Source organism: Panthera tigris, chromosome E1 (assembly GCF_018350195.1).
Source record: "Panthera tigris isolate Pti1 chromosome E1, P.tigris_Pti1_mat1.1, whole genome shotgun sequence".
Taxonomy (NCBI): domain Eukaryota; kingdom Metazoa; phylum Chordata; class Mammalia; order Carnivora; family Felidae; genus Panthera; species Panthera tigris.
The window spans coordinates 6447777-6462522 of NC_056673.1; positions in this window are offsets into that span (position 1 = coordinate 6447777).

Genomic DNA, 14746 nt, shown 5'->3' on the forward strand with positions numbered 1-14746 from the left:
GGCAGGTTTTGGGTACGAAAGTCAGGAATGAGTTTGAGCAGAGGTGGAGTAGCAGGGCATGGAAACTAGGGTGGGTTTGGGTTTTCTTTCTCAGGCCACTCTTTCAAGATGGTGGACATTTGGGTGAACATATATGATGACAGCTATGAAGCCTCCCGGAGAAAGAAACTGAGGTCGGGGGGAGGGGTAGCTGCAGCTTGGGGTCCCCCTCCCCCTCTGCTACCTTGTGCTCTTTTCACTTTTTTTTTTTTTAATTTTTTTTCACGTTTATTTACTTTTGAGACAGAGAGAGAGACAGAGCATGAACGGGGGAGGGTCAGAGAGAGAGAGGGAGACACAGAATCCGAAGCAGGCTCCAGGCTCTGAGCTGTCAGCACAGAGCCCGACGCGGGGCTCGAACTCACAGACCGCGAGATCATGACCTGAGCCGAAGTCGGCCGCTTAACCCACTGAGTCACCCAGGCGCCCCTCTTTTCACTTGTAATACATGCAAGACGTAGGGAAGGCACTTGTGGTCCCCTTGTTCTCGGACCTCAGACTCTACTTCTGTTTTCGGGATGCAAGAATCTCAAGCAGCAGGCTCTCTCGTGCCCTGGTTCCTTCCCCGGTTTTCTGCACGGTCTACAAGATGGTGCACTGTGCAATGAAGCGCCCTGTGGCAGTCTCCACCTTTACCTTCAGCTCTGTAGCCTTGCCCTGAATGTTTCATTCATGTGGAAAGCGAGTTCTAAAGAAACAGAAGTGTATAGTTCAGTGAGTGGCAAAGAGTCACATTTTTGTTAGACTTTTTTTTTTTTTTTTTAGCTGCCTTTTGTGTAGGACTGTGGTCCCTGGGCTTCTCAGAAATGCCTAACGCTTCCCCCTTCCAGATAGTCCGAATCTGTTAAAGCAGTCGGAACGGTTATTTCATAACGTGCACAGTGGTTTCCTGACAGATCTTCTCTGAGGACGACGACGTTGTGGTATAACTTTTATCTTCAGATCTTCTGCTGAGGTCAGAGTGGGGTTCCCAAATGTAACTGAGCTGTGGAATGTTCAACCTGGCTGTCTTCTCCTCATCAGCCCCATTGCGTCTCTCCCCTTTTTCTCTTCCTTCCTGATTCTCCCCTTCCTGGCTTTCTGTCTTTTTCCAGAAACTGAAAGCTCGTTGGGAGGGAGCACATCTATGAAATGTGCAGGGAAGGAAGCACAGGTACCCACCTCATATAAGAATACCTGTGGGGGGGTGGGGTGCCTGGGTGGCTCAGTTGCCTAAGCGTCGACTCTTGATTTCGGCTCAGGTCATGATCTCGCGGTTCGTTGGATCGAGCCCTGTATCCGGCTGTGTGCTGACTGAGCAGAGCCTGGTTGGGATTCTCTGTCTCCCTCTCTCTCTTCCCCTCCCATGTGCTTTCTCTCTCTCTCTCTGTCAAAAATAAATAAACATTTAAAAAAAGAATAAGAACAAATGTAGGGGTCCCTGGGCAATTCAGTCAGTTAAGCATCCAACTCTTGGTTTTGGCTCAGGTCATGATCTCACGGTTTGTGAGTTCAAGCCCCATGTTGGGGTCTGTGCTGATAACACGGAGCCTGCTTGGAATTCTCTCTGTCCCTCTCTCTCCACCCCTCCCCTGCTCTCTCTCTCGCTCTCAAAATAAATAAACTTAAAAAAAGGAACAAATGGTTATATACATTTACTACTTAATGGAGAATATTAAATATTTATATTATATGTTATGTAATATAAATATGTGATTTATAAATTATAAATGTATTATTAAAATCTCATTCAGGTAAAAGTGTGGCTCTGTGGGCTCTGTGCTGATAACACAGTGGGCTCTGTGCTGATAACACGGAGCCTGCTTGGAATTCTCTCTGTCCCTCTCTCTCCACCCCTCCCCTGCTCTCTCTCTCGCTCTCAAAATAAATAAACTTAAAAAAAGGAACAAATGGTTATATACATTTACTACTTAATAGAGAATATTAAATATTTATATTATATGTTATGTAATATAAATATGTGATTTATAAATTATAAATGTATTATTAAAATCTCATTCAGGTAAAAGTGTATATACATTCTCATTATATATAATGAGAATACATACATACATTCTCATACACCCATGTATTCTGTATACACACATGTATATGTAAATAGAGAACATACGTAGAGGAAACACAGATAATATATACATACACACACACATATAGATAATATATATATTCTCATTGTGTGTAATATGAATGTACATTTTTCCTCTGAGTGAGGTGCTTTTTGTTTTTTGTTTTTAAAGATCTTACTAAAAAAATTTTTTTTAAATGTTTATTTATTTTTGAGAGAGAGAAAGACGGAGTGCAAGCAAGCGAGGGGCAGAGAGAGAGGGAGACACAGAATCCGAAGCAGGCTCCAGTCTCTGAGCTGTCAGCACAGAGCCCGACAAGGGGCTCAAACTCACAGACTGTGAGATCATGACCAGAGCCAGTCAGATGCTTAACCGACTGAGCCACCCAGGCACCCCTTAAAGATTTTATTTTTAACTAATCTCTATACCCAACCTGGCGCTTGAACTCACAACCCTGAGATCAAGAGTCACACCCTCTGCAGACTGAGCCAGCCAGGCGCCCCCGAGGGAGGTTTTAATACCACTTTGACTCCATCACAATTTTGGCTGCGAACCCAGGGCTCGTATTTCCTTGAGGGAGTGAGTGGTATAAAGAAAAGTCGGGCGGGTTATCTCAGACCCGGTTGCCCGGCTCACTTTATAACTCGTAAACTGCCCTCTATGCCCCACTTCCCTTGCAACGCCTTAATCCACAGCAGAAGGTTTGCTGGGAAGACGTGCACGGCCCCGCTCGCCGCTCGCCTCGAGCACTAATTGTACTAATGAATCCCTCTAAGCCAAGAGAATGTGCTACTTGGCATAAAACAGATGCCTCCTTCCAGCGAAACGGTGCTCGAAACGTGCTGTCCAGTAAGATCACCGTGTTCTCTAATCACCATTTCAGACCCCAAGGGGAGTGCGAGCCCAGTCCTTGTGGGGATTGAGCGCTGAGTCCCAGGGGCTCATTCCGGGTTAGGGACCGCTGGAGGAGCCTGGGTTCAGAGGTCAGAGTCACCTGCTTCTCCCTTCTGCCCTCTTCCCAGCCTCCCTTCCACTCTCCTCCAGACCCTGGGGGGTCCCTTCTCCTCCTGCGCCCTTCCCCACCTCTCGGCACACTCCTCTCTACTTGGAAGACCTCGACGGTCTTAAAGGAGCCCTTCCCACCCTGCCATACCGCTCCCCTGTCCCCATTTCAGCTTCTCTGTCCCATGTCCCATCCCTTCAGATACACGATCTTCCTTAAAAGACATGTGTTCTGGGGGCGCCTGGGTGGCTCGGTTGGTTAAGCGTCTGACTTCGGTTCAGGTCATGATCTCACACGTTGTGGGTTCGAGCCCTGCGTCGGGCTCTGTGCTGACAGCACGGAGCCTGGAGCCTGCTTTGGATTCGGCTTCCGTGTCTCCCTCTCTCTCCCTGCCCTCTCCTGCTCGTGCTGTCTCTCTCTGTCTCTCTCTCAAAAATAAAAATAAATGTTAAAAAAAAATTAAAAAAAAGAAAGACGCGTTCTGGGCTGATTTGACAATAGCTGTTAACACATTCAATGTGTTACCCTCCTGGGCAAGATAATTACATTTTAATGGGGGCTCCCTCTAACAAACCAACCCCTTTTTTTCTATTGCAATTCCCCTGAGCAGTAGAGCACACAAACCTCTCTAGTTGAATAGTGGTTACAAGCCCAGCCGGGGTTGGGGGAAGCAGGCGGAGGGGGGGACCCGGTCATGTGGGTTGGTTGGACCTCCCCACCTCTTAGCAGCTCTGGGATCCTGAACAGCTTCATTCATTCCTGGGTTCTTGTCACTCCACAAAGAATCTCTGAGCACGGCCCGTGTGTGAGTCTCGGTCGTAGCCACGGGGGGTACAGAGGTTGGCAGAAACAAAGTCCCTGCTCTTGTGGACCTTACATTCTATAGGAGGGGTAGGCAATGAAACAGAAACGAATATGTGAAAACTGCATGCTTTTGCCTCTGCTTGGGTTAAATGCGACTAGTAATGTTTCCCGCCTCGAGCTGTTGTAGGTATCGAGTAGAGTAACGTTCAGCAAATACAGTTCTTTCAGCTATGAGTCTTTAGTTCTTGTGACCTGGGAGAAGGGGTACATCTCCCTGCAGGAGCCTTCCAGGACCTGGGACTATTGCTTTGTGCATCCAGGAAGCTCTCTCTTCTCTCTTCTTCCAGCAGCCTATCTCCACCTTTGCCACGGGTCCTGCTCCAGCATCCCACCCTTTTGGCAACCGTGTTTGGCTCAAGAGGTGAGCTCGTGACTCAAACACAGCAATTTGAGTTCTTCTCCTAGACCAGCTCCATGGAGACTGTGAGAGGTCTTTCTCTTTGGGCAGCTCTCCACTGGAGCAACTTAGGACTCTGCCACGTGCAGAAGGCTGTCTGCAGGAGAGAAGGGAGGCAATCTGCAAAAAAAAAAAAAAAAAAAAAAAAAAAAAACGGAGGTGGGAGGGGCAGAGACAGAGGGACAGAGAATCCCAAGCAGGCTCTGCACCAGCGGTGGGGCTCGATCCCACAAACCGTGAGATCATGACCTGAGCCGAAATCAGGAGTTGGACACTTAACTGAGTGAGCCACCCAGGCGCCCCTGCCTTCCCTCCAGGCACAGACAGGTTAAATAACTGCTGAGATCACACGGTTAATAAGTCACAGGACCAGGACCCAAACCAGGTACTCTGGCTCCAGAATCTCTACCTTTGACCAGTTATCTCTCTCTTCTCTGGGTGTTTAGAGTCTAGGGTTGTTTGCAATAGCTCATTCCTGGTTCCTTTAGCCCTTCCTCTGATACTAACAAGTAACAACAAAACCCTCCCTACGTATGTGACATTGTCTGTATCTATACTTGTACCATCTACTTCCTCATCTGTATCTCTTGTGATCTACACTTATTTTTGATTCCTGAGGTTTGTTTGAGTCGAGATTCTGTTACCTGCCACTGAGACAGTCGGCCACCTGAAAACGTTATCCAAACCTGCTGAAATGTGTGTATCATTTGGAAGAAATCCCCCAGGCCAGTTCTGTGATGCCCTCCCATTGCACTACTCCGCCAATCTCTGTTTGAGGTTTACCGCCTGACTGTAATTTTATTTCTCTAAGTGGCCTTTTCCTAACACACTCAGTGCTTAGAGGCAAGTGTGGGTAATTGAAATTCACTTAGAACTATCTTCTGAGTTCACTTTGACTTTGACCCTCATGGTGTCATGACCTTGGACTCTCTGGCTGAGCTCCTCACCTAGAGACTATCCTGGAGCTGAAAACCACTGAACAGTTTTATTATATTGATGATTACTTACCATTAATGTTACTTGCAGAACAGTGCTTAAAAGCCGTACCAGGGCGCCTGGCTGGCTCGGTCTGTTGAGCATTCGACTCTTGATTTCGGCTCAGGTCGTGACCCCAGGGTTGTGGGATCAAGCCCCACATCCGGCTCTAGGCTGAGTGTGGAGCCTGCTTGAGGTTCTCTCTCTGTCTCCCTCTGCTCCCTTTCCCCCACTTGTGCTCTCTTTCTCTCTAAAATAAAATAAAGTAAAACAAAATAAAATAGCTGTATCAATATAGCATTTTCTGTACAAATTGTCACCTGTGTGATTAATTCATCAGCTTGATCCAGACAGACAGTTGCATGTTAATCTTAAGAACTCAACGTCCATTCATGAGAACCCCTTATGAAGCTTCTAGCCACACATTTTCACTGTCTGAGAACCTCAGTCCAAAGGATTAACTTCTGCTTCCAAATAAGAAGCATAGAGAATACTGGAACGTTTTGACTGCTGTGGTCTGTTGTTTCTTTTTATTCTTTTATTTGGACATTGCAAACTGGTTTTGCATCATTTGCATAATTCTGCATAATTTAACGGTCATTGTCCTCTTTTGAATGACGATTTGCTGGCTTATATCCCTGTACCAGTTGAGATGGTTTTTCCAAGTGTGAGTCCCCAGGGTCATGGTTGCTTTGAATTTATTGTGTATAATCCCGTTCTTCGTTCCCAGTGCACTGATGTCATTGCCCTGCTGGCTGGTTCCAAAGAAGCTTCGTGCCAGAGCAGAATCAGGCATCTTTGGTCATCAGTGGGACTCTCAGCGTCCTTTACTGCCAAGGAGCCTCTGAACTTAGGGCTGCATACTGAACTTAGGGCTACCTACTGAACTTAGGGCTAGCAGAAGGGGGGACTTAAAAATCCTTGTAGAGATTCCCATTTTCTGGGGAAATGTACACATTCACCGTGTCACTGAAGCTTGACATTGATTAGATCCCACTTATTGGTATGAAATTGCCTGGAGTAAAGGACATTCATGCAAAGACACTGACGTAAAAGAGTTGAGACACCCTGAAATGGACTTCCATATCTTTGAAGCGACACAGGACATGAAGGGCTTTCCCTGCGCTCCGCAGGCCCAGGACCTAGAGGAGGGTCCTCCCATCACGTTCTCTACGGACCCCCTACAGAAGGAAGGAAAGTTGCCCAGTGCCCAGGGGCGGAGTTGTACAGGCTCAATGCTGCCTACAGAGACAGAGCTGTGTACAGACTATCTGGGCAGAAGGAGAAGGGGTCTGTATCTCTTGGTCAGCAAGAAGTGATGAAGAACATTGCCCGCGTAGACTCCCCAGTGCCTCAGATGCAGCTGCAGAACCAGGTGTGAACAAATGCATGTCCCGTCTACAAGGTGTCTACGAGGCGCTCCTGGCTATGAGGATCTTCCCGGGCAGGAAAACGGAAGCTCCTCTGTGCCATGCGATATTTCCAATAGAGGGAAGCGAGCTGCTGCAGAACTACTTCAGTATTTAGAAAAGATGTAAAGCGGTCTTATTAACAGAACAGGGATCCCTGCCAACACTCGCGGTGATTTGCAAAAGCCTGTCCACAGAGCATTTTCTAAGATGCACAAAATCGCTCAAGCTTGGGCTTTCTGTACAGAAAAAAGAAACGCTCAGATAAAAATGGAGTCGGTTTCTTAGGGCATCAGCAGTGCAAAGGTTCTATTCGGGACATTGCACATGAGGATAGATGTGAGAATCAGTTGAGGGGAGTAACTGTGGTCTCAGATATCTACAGTCAAATGCTCTACCCCCAGGTCTCAGATATCTGGGTATTCCAATGCAAACAGTGTGGAAAAAGGCAATCGATTCTAGCAGATTCCCATATCATGGGAGGGGCACTTGGGTGGCTCAGTTGGTTAAGTGTTTGACTCTCGATTTCAACTCAGGTCATGATCTCCCAGTTTATGAGTTCGAGCCCTGAGTTGAAGTCTGTGCTGATGGTACAGAGCCTGCTTGGGATTCATTGTCTCTGTCTCTCTCGCCCTCCCTCCCTCCCTCCCTCTGCCCCTCCTCTGCTTGCGTTCTCTCTCTCAAAATAAATAAAAATAAAACTTAAAAAAAAAAGAAATGTATCACAGGCCTACATTTGCGGTCTAAAAGTCATTTTCTAATATTTGATGAGACTCCTTTCATATAAAACCGTAATGCTTTTTATAAGAATCAGATCAGCTAGAAGGGAAAAGTGGGTTGCCTTCTATGGTTTTTAAAGGCATGCTCTTTAAAAAAAATACTAAGCTTGTTTTAAAAAAAAATACTAAGCAACAACCAAGCTCCACTCACTCTAGCAAAGATTGATGCTTGAACAGTGGGTCTTATCTCCAAACAATTTGAAATCCAGTGGAAGAGGTCCACACAAGTAGAAAATTATAATGGGAAGTCACATGCCAGAGGAATAAAGAAAGAAGTAAAACCATTGCTGAAATACACCGTGACTTGCAGGGCAGTGCAGACACAATTTGGCAAAATTGTCGTGTGGAGACAGTCCTCTGTGCACCTGAAGAATATCCCATGTAGCCAAAAAAAGCTGAATACCTAATACATTTTTCCCATTTTGTTTACGGTAGTAAAATACACTTAACGTAAAAGTTACCATTAAAAACATTTCTTAAGGTTTATTTTTTTTGAGAGAGAAAGAGACAGAGCGTGAGCAGGGGAGGGGCAGCGAGAGAGGGAGACACAGAATCGGAAGCAGGCTCCAGGCTTCGAGCTGTCAGCACAGAGCCCGATGCGGGGCTTGAACCCACGAACTGCTAGATTATGACCCGAGCTGAAGTTGGATGCTGAGCCACCCGGGGGGGCCCCTAAAAGTTACCATTTTTAAATATACTGTTGAGGTATTAAATACATTCATATAGTTGTGTGACCATCACCGCTGTCCATCTCCGGAACGCTTCATCTTGAAAAACTGCACTTCTGTCCCCATGAAACAGTAACTTCGAATTCCCTCCTCCCCTGAGGGCCCGGCAACCACCTATTTCTACTTTCTGCCTCTGAATTTGACTAGTCTGAGAACCGTATCCAAGTGTAATCATACAGTATTTGTCTTTATGTGACTGGCTTGTTTCCCTCAGCATCATGTCCTCAAAGGTTCACCCATGTTGGAGCAGGTGCCAGAATTTCTCTCCTTTTTAAGGCTGGAGAATATTCCATTGCAGTTATATACCACATTCTGTTTATCCGTTCGTCCCTCAGGACATACTTGGGCTATTCCCGCCTCCTGGCTTTTGTGAATAATGCTTAGACCACAGGTGCACGAATAGATCCTGCCTTCAGTTCTTTTGACTTTATACCTAGAGGTAGAATTTTTGGATTCCATGATAAATCTATTTTTATGTTTTTGGTGAACCACCCTGGTGTTTCCCACAGCAGCTGTACATTTTATGTTTCCACGGACAGTGCCATAAAGGCTTCATCCAGCCCAATACATTTTTGAGTTACATTGTTGACCATAAGGATGTGACATTTGTGAAAAGTAACTCATTTTATAAATATTTTTCAAACAGTGCTATGTTTAGGGTTCCATCTGAAGCAAAACCTAGCATACCATAACCCAATTTTTAATAAGGGAAAAGTAATTATCAATATGAAAGTCATAGATAACTTAGAAAACAGACACCACTTTGGACCCCCACTTCCTAATATTGTACAAAACGATATATTTCTTCATTTATGATGCATTTTAGGGAGCACTCATTTCAAACATTGAGGGGAAAAATGGACAGGATTCATTGCTGGGTACACAGGGCCAAGAAAATCTCTCACAATCATTTAATTTTGTTTATAGTTCACCTTGCTCTAGAAAGATTTTGAGAAAATTTACAAGAATATGCTTACCGAAATGTAAACTAGACAGCAGAATAGGAGATTAGAACAGTGAAAACAAGGACACACAAATGCCCAACAGACACTAACCATGTGTTACAGTTACACTTCGAATTTTCCGTCTTCTTTTCTCTGGTGAAAAGGAAGACACAATTCGTTACCTAATTCCTATTCTCAGATATCAGAGGAACACTGAATTCTAAAACTTTGTTGCTCAAAATGTGGTCCTTAAGGGCACCTGAGAGGCTCAATCGGTTAAGTGTCCCTCTCTTGATTTCCGCTCAGGTCGTGATCTCACAGCTCTTCATGGGTTCGAGTCCCGTGTGGGGCTCTGCTTTGACAGCACGAAGCCTGCTTGGGATTCTCTCCCTCTGTCTTTCTCTGCCCCCATCCCTCTCCCCCACCCACCCCCTGCCCCAGCCGCTTGCACTCTCTCTGTCTCTCTCAAAATAAGTAGATCGACTTAAAAAAAAAAAAAAAATTGGTCCTTGGGTCAGCAGCAGCAGCATCAATGGGGGAAGTTTGTTAGAAATAGAAAATATCAAGTAGACCCAGACCTGCTGAGATAGACTCTGCATTTTAACAAGATCCCAGGTGATTTATCCGTACACTAAAATTTGCGAAGCACTGTTTGAAAAGACATCCTTCACCTGGGGTTTCATAAACACGAGCTTCTGAGTGATGTAACAGGAAATATATTCCCAGGATTTTGGTGTGGTTTTTTTTTTTCCCCAACAAAGGCAGTAAATAACTGAATATGTTGGTTTCTTATGGCCATTTTTGAGATAGAAGAAGATATACTAATAAAGCCAGACGTAAGGCAAAGAGTTCGTAGACGCGACACGAAAAGCATCGTTAGTAAATGCTCGACACATAGTTGCTTTGTGTCGGGGGAGCGGCTCTATATCCTGATGATAATAGGTGTTGCCAAGATGTACAGGAGACAGCGTAACTGAAAGGCTCCATACAAATCTGCTACTCGCTCCCGTCTCTGCTTCTCTGCTTGCTAGACCTGCACCCTCACCGTATACACGCCTCAGAATGCAAACAGTGGCCTTGTAAGGGACACGGAGTTAATGATTTGTTTACAGTACGTAACATCGAAGGAAGGACCAGGTGAGAACGACCAGACGTCATACGCGTATCCCAGACCACCAGCACGAGATATCTCAATGCCAGGACCCCCTGGTTCCCGGGAATCAGACCCAGGCTCTCGTCTCTGTTCTAACCGGTTCAGCGATGCCTGAGAGGATGTGTACACCAGACCAGATTTTTAGTAAAACCCCCGAGACGTCACGCAGAGATGAGCTCTCTCTTTTTCTTTCTGAGTCTCCTACACACTCTGTACCTTCCACCTGCCGCTCTCGCCTCTTGCTGGCTCACGTTTGATTTTTTTTTTTTGTTTATTTTTGAGAGAGAAAGAGAGAGAGAAAGGGGGTAGGGGCAGAGAGAGGGAGAGAGAGAATCCCAAGCAGTCCCCATGCTGTCAGTGCAGAGCCCAGCGTGGGGTTTGAACCTACAAACCCTGAGATCATGACCTGAGCCAAAGTCGGATGCTTAACCGACAGAGCCCCCTCAGGCTCACATTTGATTTGCATTCCGCGTGCAGCCAGAGGCCCTCTTGGCTGCTCCTTTGGAACCCCCCTCCCCCCGCCCCGGGGCCTCAGACCCCCGTCTGCTGGCATCACACACATGGGATCACATTTCATAGAAATGCACACACACGCACGCACACACGCGTGTTAACTAGCGGTAACAGAATAAGATCTATGAGCTCGTTACCAGCATCGTGCCAAAGTCAGTTTTCTGGTTTCAACATATAACCACGGTGCCGTAAGATGTCACCATTGTGGGAAACTGGGTCCGTAATAGTTGAGCAATTTCCTATGGTTCTCTAATGGTTTAAAATTAAATTTTAAAAAATGAAGCATAAAGATATGCCAGAATGATCATGAAACCTGCAACCAGATTATCTTAAGTCTCTAATTCAGTTATTCACTTGTCCCTAAAAACAGCATTAGCAACAAAATTTGTCACTGGGAACTCTAGCAGGGGAGTGCAGGAATTTGCAAAAATTTAGTGCTGAACCAAACACAGGATAGAAAAGTTCCGACGACCCAACAACAGATCTAAGAGTTGGAAAATATTCAGTATCCAGAGGTAAGAAGTGATTGGAGACAAGTCCAGAGTGGGGTCAGCTGAGACAGCAAGACCATCTTTCTAGCTGGCATTTAATGGCCCTATTCTCTGGGGGATAGCTCTTTCCCTGGGGGCATCTCAATGACGCTGTATGGCCTACTGAGTTTAGGAAGAAGGGAATAAAAATGGTTCTTTGACATATCTGTGGATTCAACCTTCAGAAAATGCTTACCTCACACGAAAAATATTATAATGTAACGGAAAAAACACACCAGACTGATAAGCAGGCTAAGTTCAGCCATGCTATTCGGAAATGGTATCATGGAATAAGGATATATCACATTAGACATTTACGATTATAATGCAGTCATTAACACGTTGCTGGTAGGAATGTAATGTGATATGACCACTCTGGAAAAAGAGTCTGGCGTTTCTAAAAATCTAACATGACTTACTCTGCTATCCAGCAATAGTACCCTTGGGTGATTCCATGAAAAATAATGGAGAAGAGATTACATCGAAGGAAAATGAGAAGAAAACAAAGCAAGATGCATTTCTAATGCTGTTCTAACTGTATTGCGTTTAAAGCTGTCCTCAGTCAGATCTGATCGGTTAGGCAGTTAAGTTGTCCCTATTGAGGATACCTTGAGGTACAGCAGGAAATAAATGCTTCGAAAAAACAGTTTCAGTTCTGAGCAGAGCACTTGTACGTCTTTGTCTGTGTGGGTTCAGACTATCTGAGTGTTTCTTCTCACTGACACAGCACACATGCCTACAACGTGAGAGGTGTTTCTATAATGGCTTCCTTTGTAAGTAAACCTATGACTCCGTGTCCGAGAACTTGAAATTACCTTGCTCTTTTTATAACCCCATGATTAGAGATAAAGCACCGTCATAAATTCATGAATTCGATTTCACAGCATTTTCAGATGGATAAGCAGGGCTGACTAATTCACAGTTTTCTTCATTTTCACCTTAAAACTTGAGAAGTTATGAAATATTAATGACACTTCCCACACTTCCCATGTGGGTGGCAACATGTAGCTTCCTTTTAATAAACATCCCTCTAATACAGAATACACAGAATTTATGTGAAAATTTACGTATGCCGATGGTGAGGGGGTGCCTGGCTCGGGGCCCTCTCCTAAAGCCCTGTTCTGATGGCTGTTTGCCTCGTGTTCTATTGTCCAGAGTCCCTGTTTATTGGAAACTGGTCTCTGGACCTACTCACTTGGATGCCACCACTGGCCTGGCAGATTTTACCAGGTGGGAGTGAATGGATTTTCCATAATGTAAGACCTTGTCACAGCATTCCAGCTCAGGAATGTCATTGTTTAACCAATACCTGAAGTCAGAACCTTCTAGAAGATAAATATTTAATCTTTTGGCTCTCTATCACAAACTATCAAGGGTTCCTCGGCAAACTCCACTGGTCTTTTTAAAGTAGATGCAATGTATATCGGCAAAACCAAGCACATAGCAAATAATGAGTGAGCTTTTCACATCTGTACTTTAAATATCTGAAAAAGACCAGGTCATGTAACTGGGAACTTCAGTGAAGGTCCGAGACTTTTCTCTTTGGCTGGGTTTTAGAAGCAGTGTAGTTCAGGGGACATATTGAGCTTACTTCTCAGAGTATGTGAATCCCAGTGATGAGCCCTGTTCCATCATATCATCATAGTTAGGTATGGAAGTTCCTTGTTGCTCAGTCATCATTAAGAGAGATATGATTTTACTCAAATGATAATATCTGCTTGACTTTAACCAAATTGAAGTGAAAACGTGCTGATATATGTCATCTATTAGACGACACATCTAGTTTGAAAAGGACAGTTTATTGTACCTGTTTGCAATTCTGTTGGTGATATACCTAGAACTTGCTGGGTCATGTGGTAAATTCATTGTTTAACTTTGTGAAGAGCTGTCAAGCTCTTGGCCACAACGGCTGCACCATTTTGTATTCCCACCAATAACACACAAGTGTTCCGATTTCCCCACATCTCACCAATTATTGCCATCCTAGCATGTGTGACATGGTACCTCATTGAGGTTTTGATTTGAATTTCCCAAATGGCTAGACATGTTGAGCATCTTTTCATGTACTTGCTGGCCATTTGTATATTTTTGGAGAAATGTCCAAGTCCTTTGCCCATTGGGTTATTTTGTGTTTCTTATTGTTGGCAATGTGACAGTTCTTTATATATTCTAGATACTAGATCCTTATCAGACGGGTGATTTGCAAATATTTTCTCCCATTCTGCGAGTTATCTTTTCATTTTCTCAGTAACATCCTTTGATAAACAAAAGTTTGTAATTTTGGTGAATTCCATCTTGTTTCCTATTTTTGGTGTCATATGTAAGAATCTGTTGCCAAAGGCAAGGTCGTGAAGATTTATCCTTACGTTTTCTTCCAAGAGTTGTATGGTTTTGATTCTTCTTTTAGTTCATGATCCATTTTGAGTTAATTTTTATGTATGGTATGAGGTATAGGTCCAACTTCATTCTTCTGCTTGTGTATATATCCACAGGCCAGCACTAATTGTTGAAGAGACTCTTCTTCCCTCATCAAATGGCCGTGGCATCCTCGTGGGATAGCACTAGCAAAAAATGCATGGGTTTATTTGGGGACTTCAGTTCTATCTAGTTGGTCCATATGTCTATCCTTATACCACCACCACACTGTTTTCATTACTGTCATTTTTTTTTTTAATGTTTACTTATTTTTGAGAGAGAGGAAGAGACAGAGAGTGAGCAGGGGAGGGGCAGAGAGAAAGGGAGACACAGAATCCAAAGCAGGCTCCAGGCTCTGAGCTGTCAGTGCAGATTGCAATTCCACAGGAATTTGAGGATTAGTTTCTCCATGCTGGAAAACAAAAGTCCATTTACATTTTGATAGTAACTACATTGAATCTGTGGATCTCTTTGGGTAATATCGCCCTTTTAGCAATATTAAGTCTCCCAGTCCATGAACATGGGATGTCTTTCCATTTATTTGTCTTCTTTAATTTCTTTCAGCAATGTTTTGTAGTTTTACACATTTTTCACCACTTTGGTTAAGTTCATTCCCAGATTTTTTATTCTTTTTGATGTTATATTAAGTGAGGTTGATTTTTATAATTTCCTTTTTGGATTGTTCTTTGCTGCTATGTAGAAATCTAGCTGATTTTGATTGATCATACCCTGTAACTTTGCTGAATTTGTTTAGTAGTTAGTAGCTCTAATAGGGGTTTTCGTGTGTGTGTGTGTGTGTGTGTGTGTGTGTGTGTGTGTGTGTGTGTGTGTGTGTGTTCTTTGGGACTTTCTATATATAGGATCATATCATCTCTGAATAGCAATAGTTTAATTTATTCCTTTGCACAGTGGATGCCTTTTTTCTTTTTCT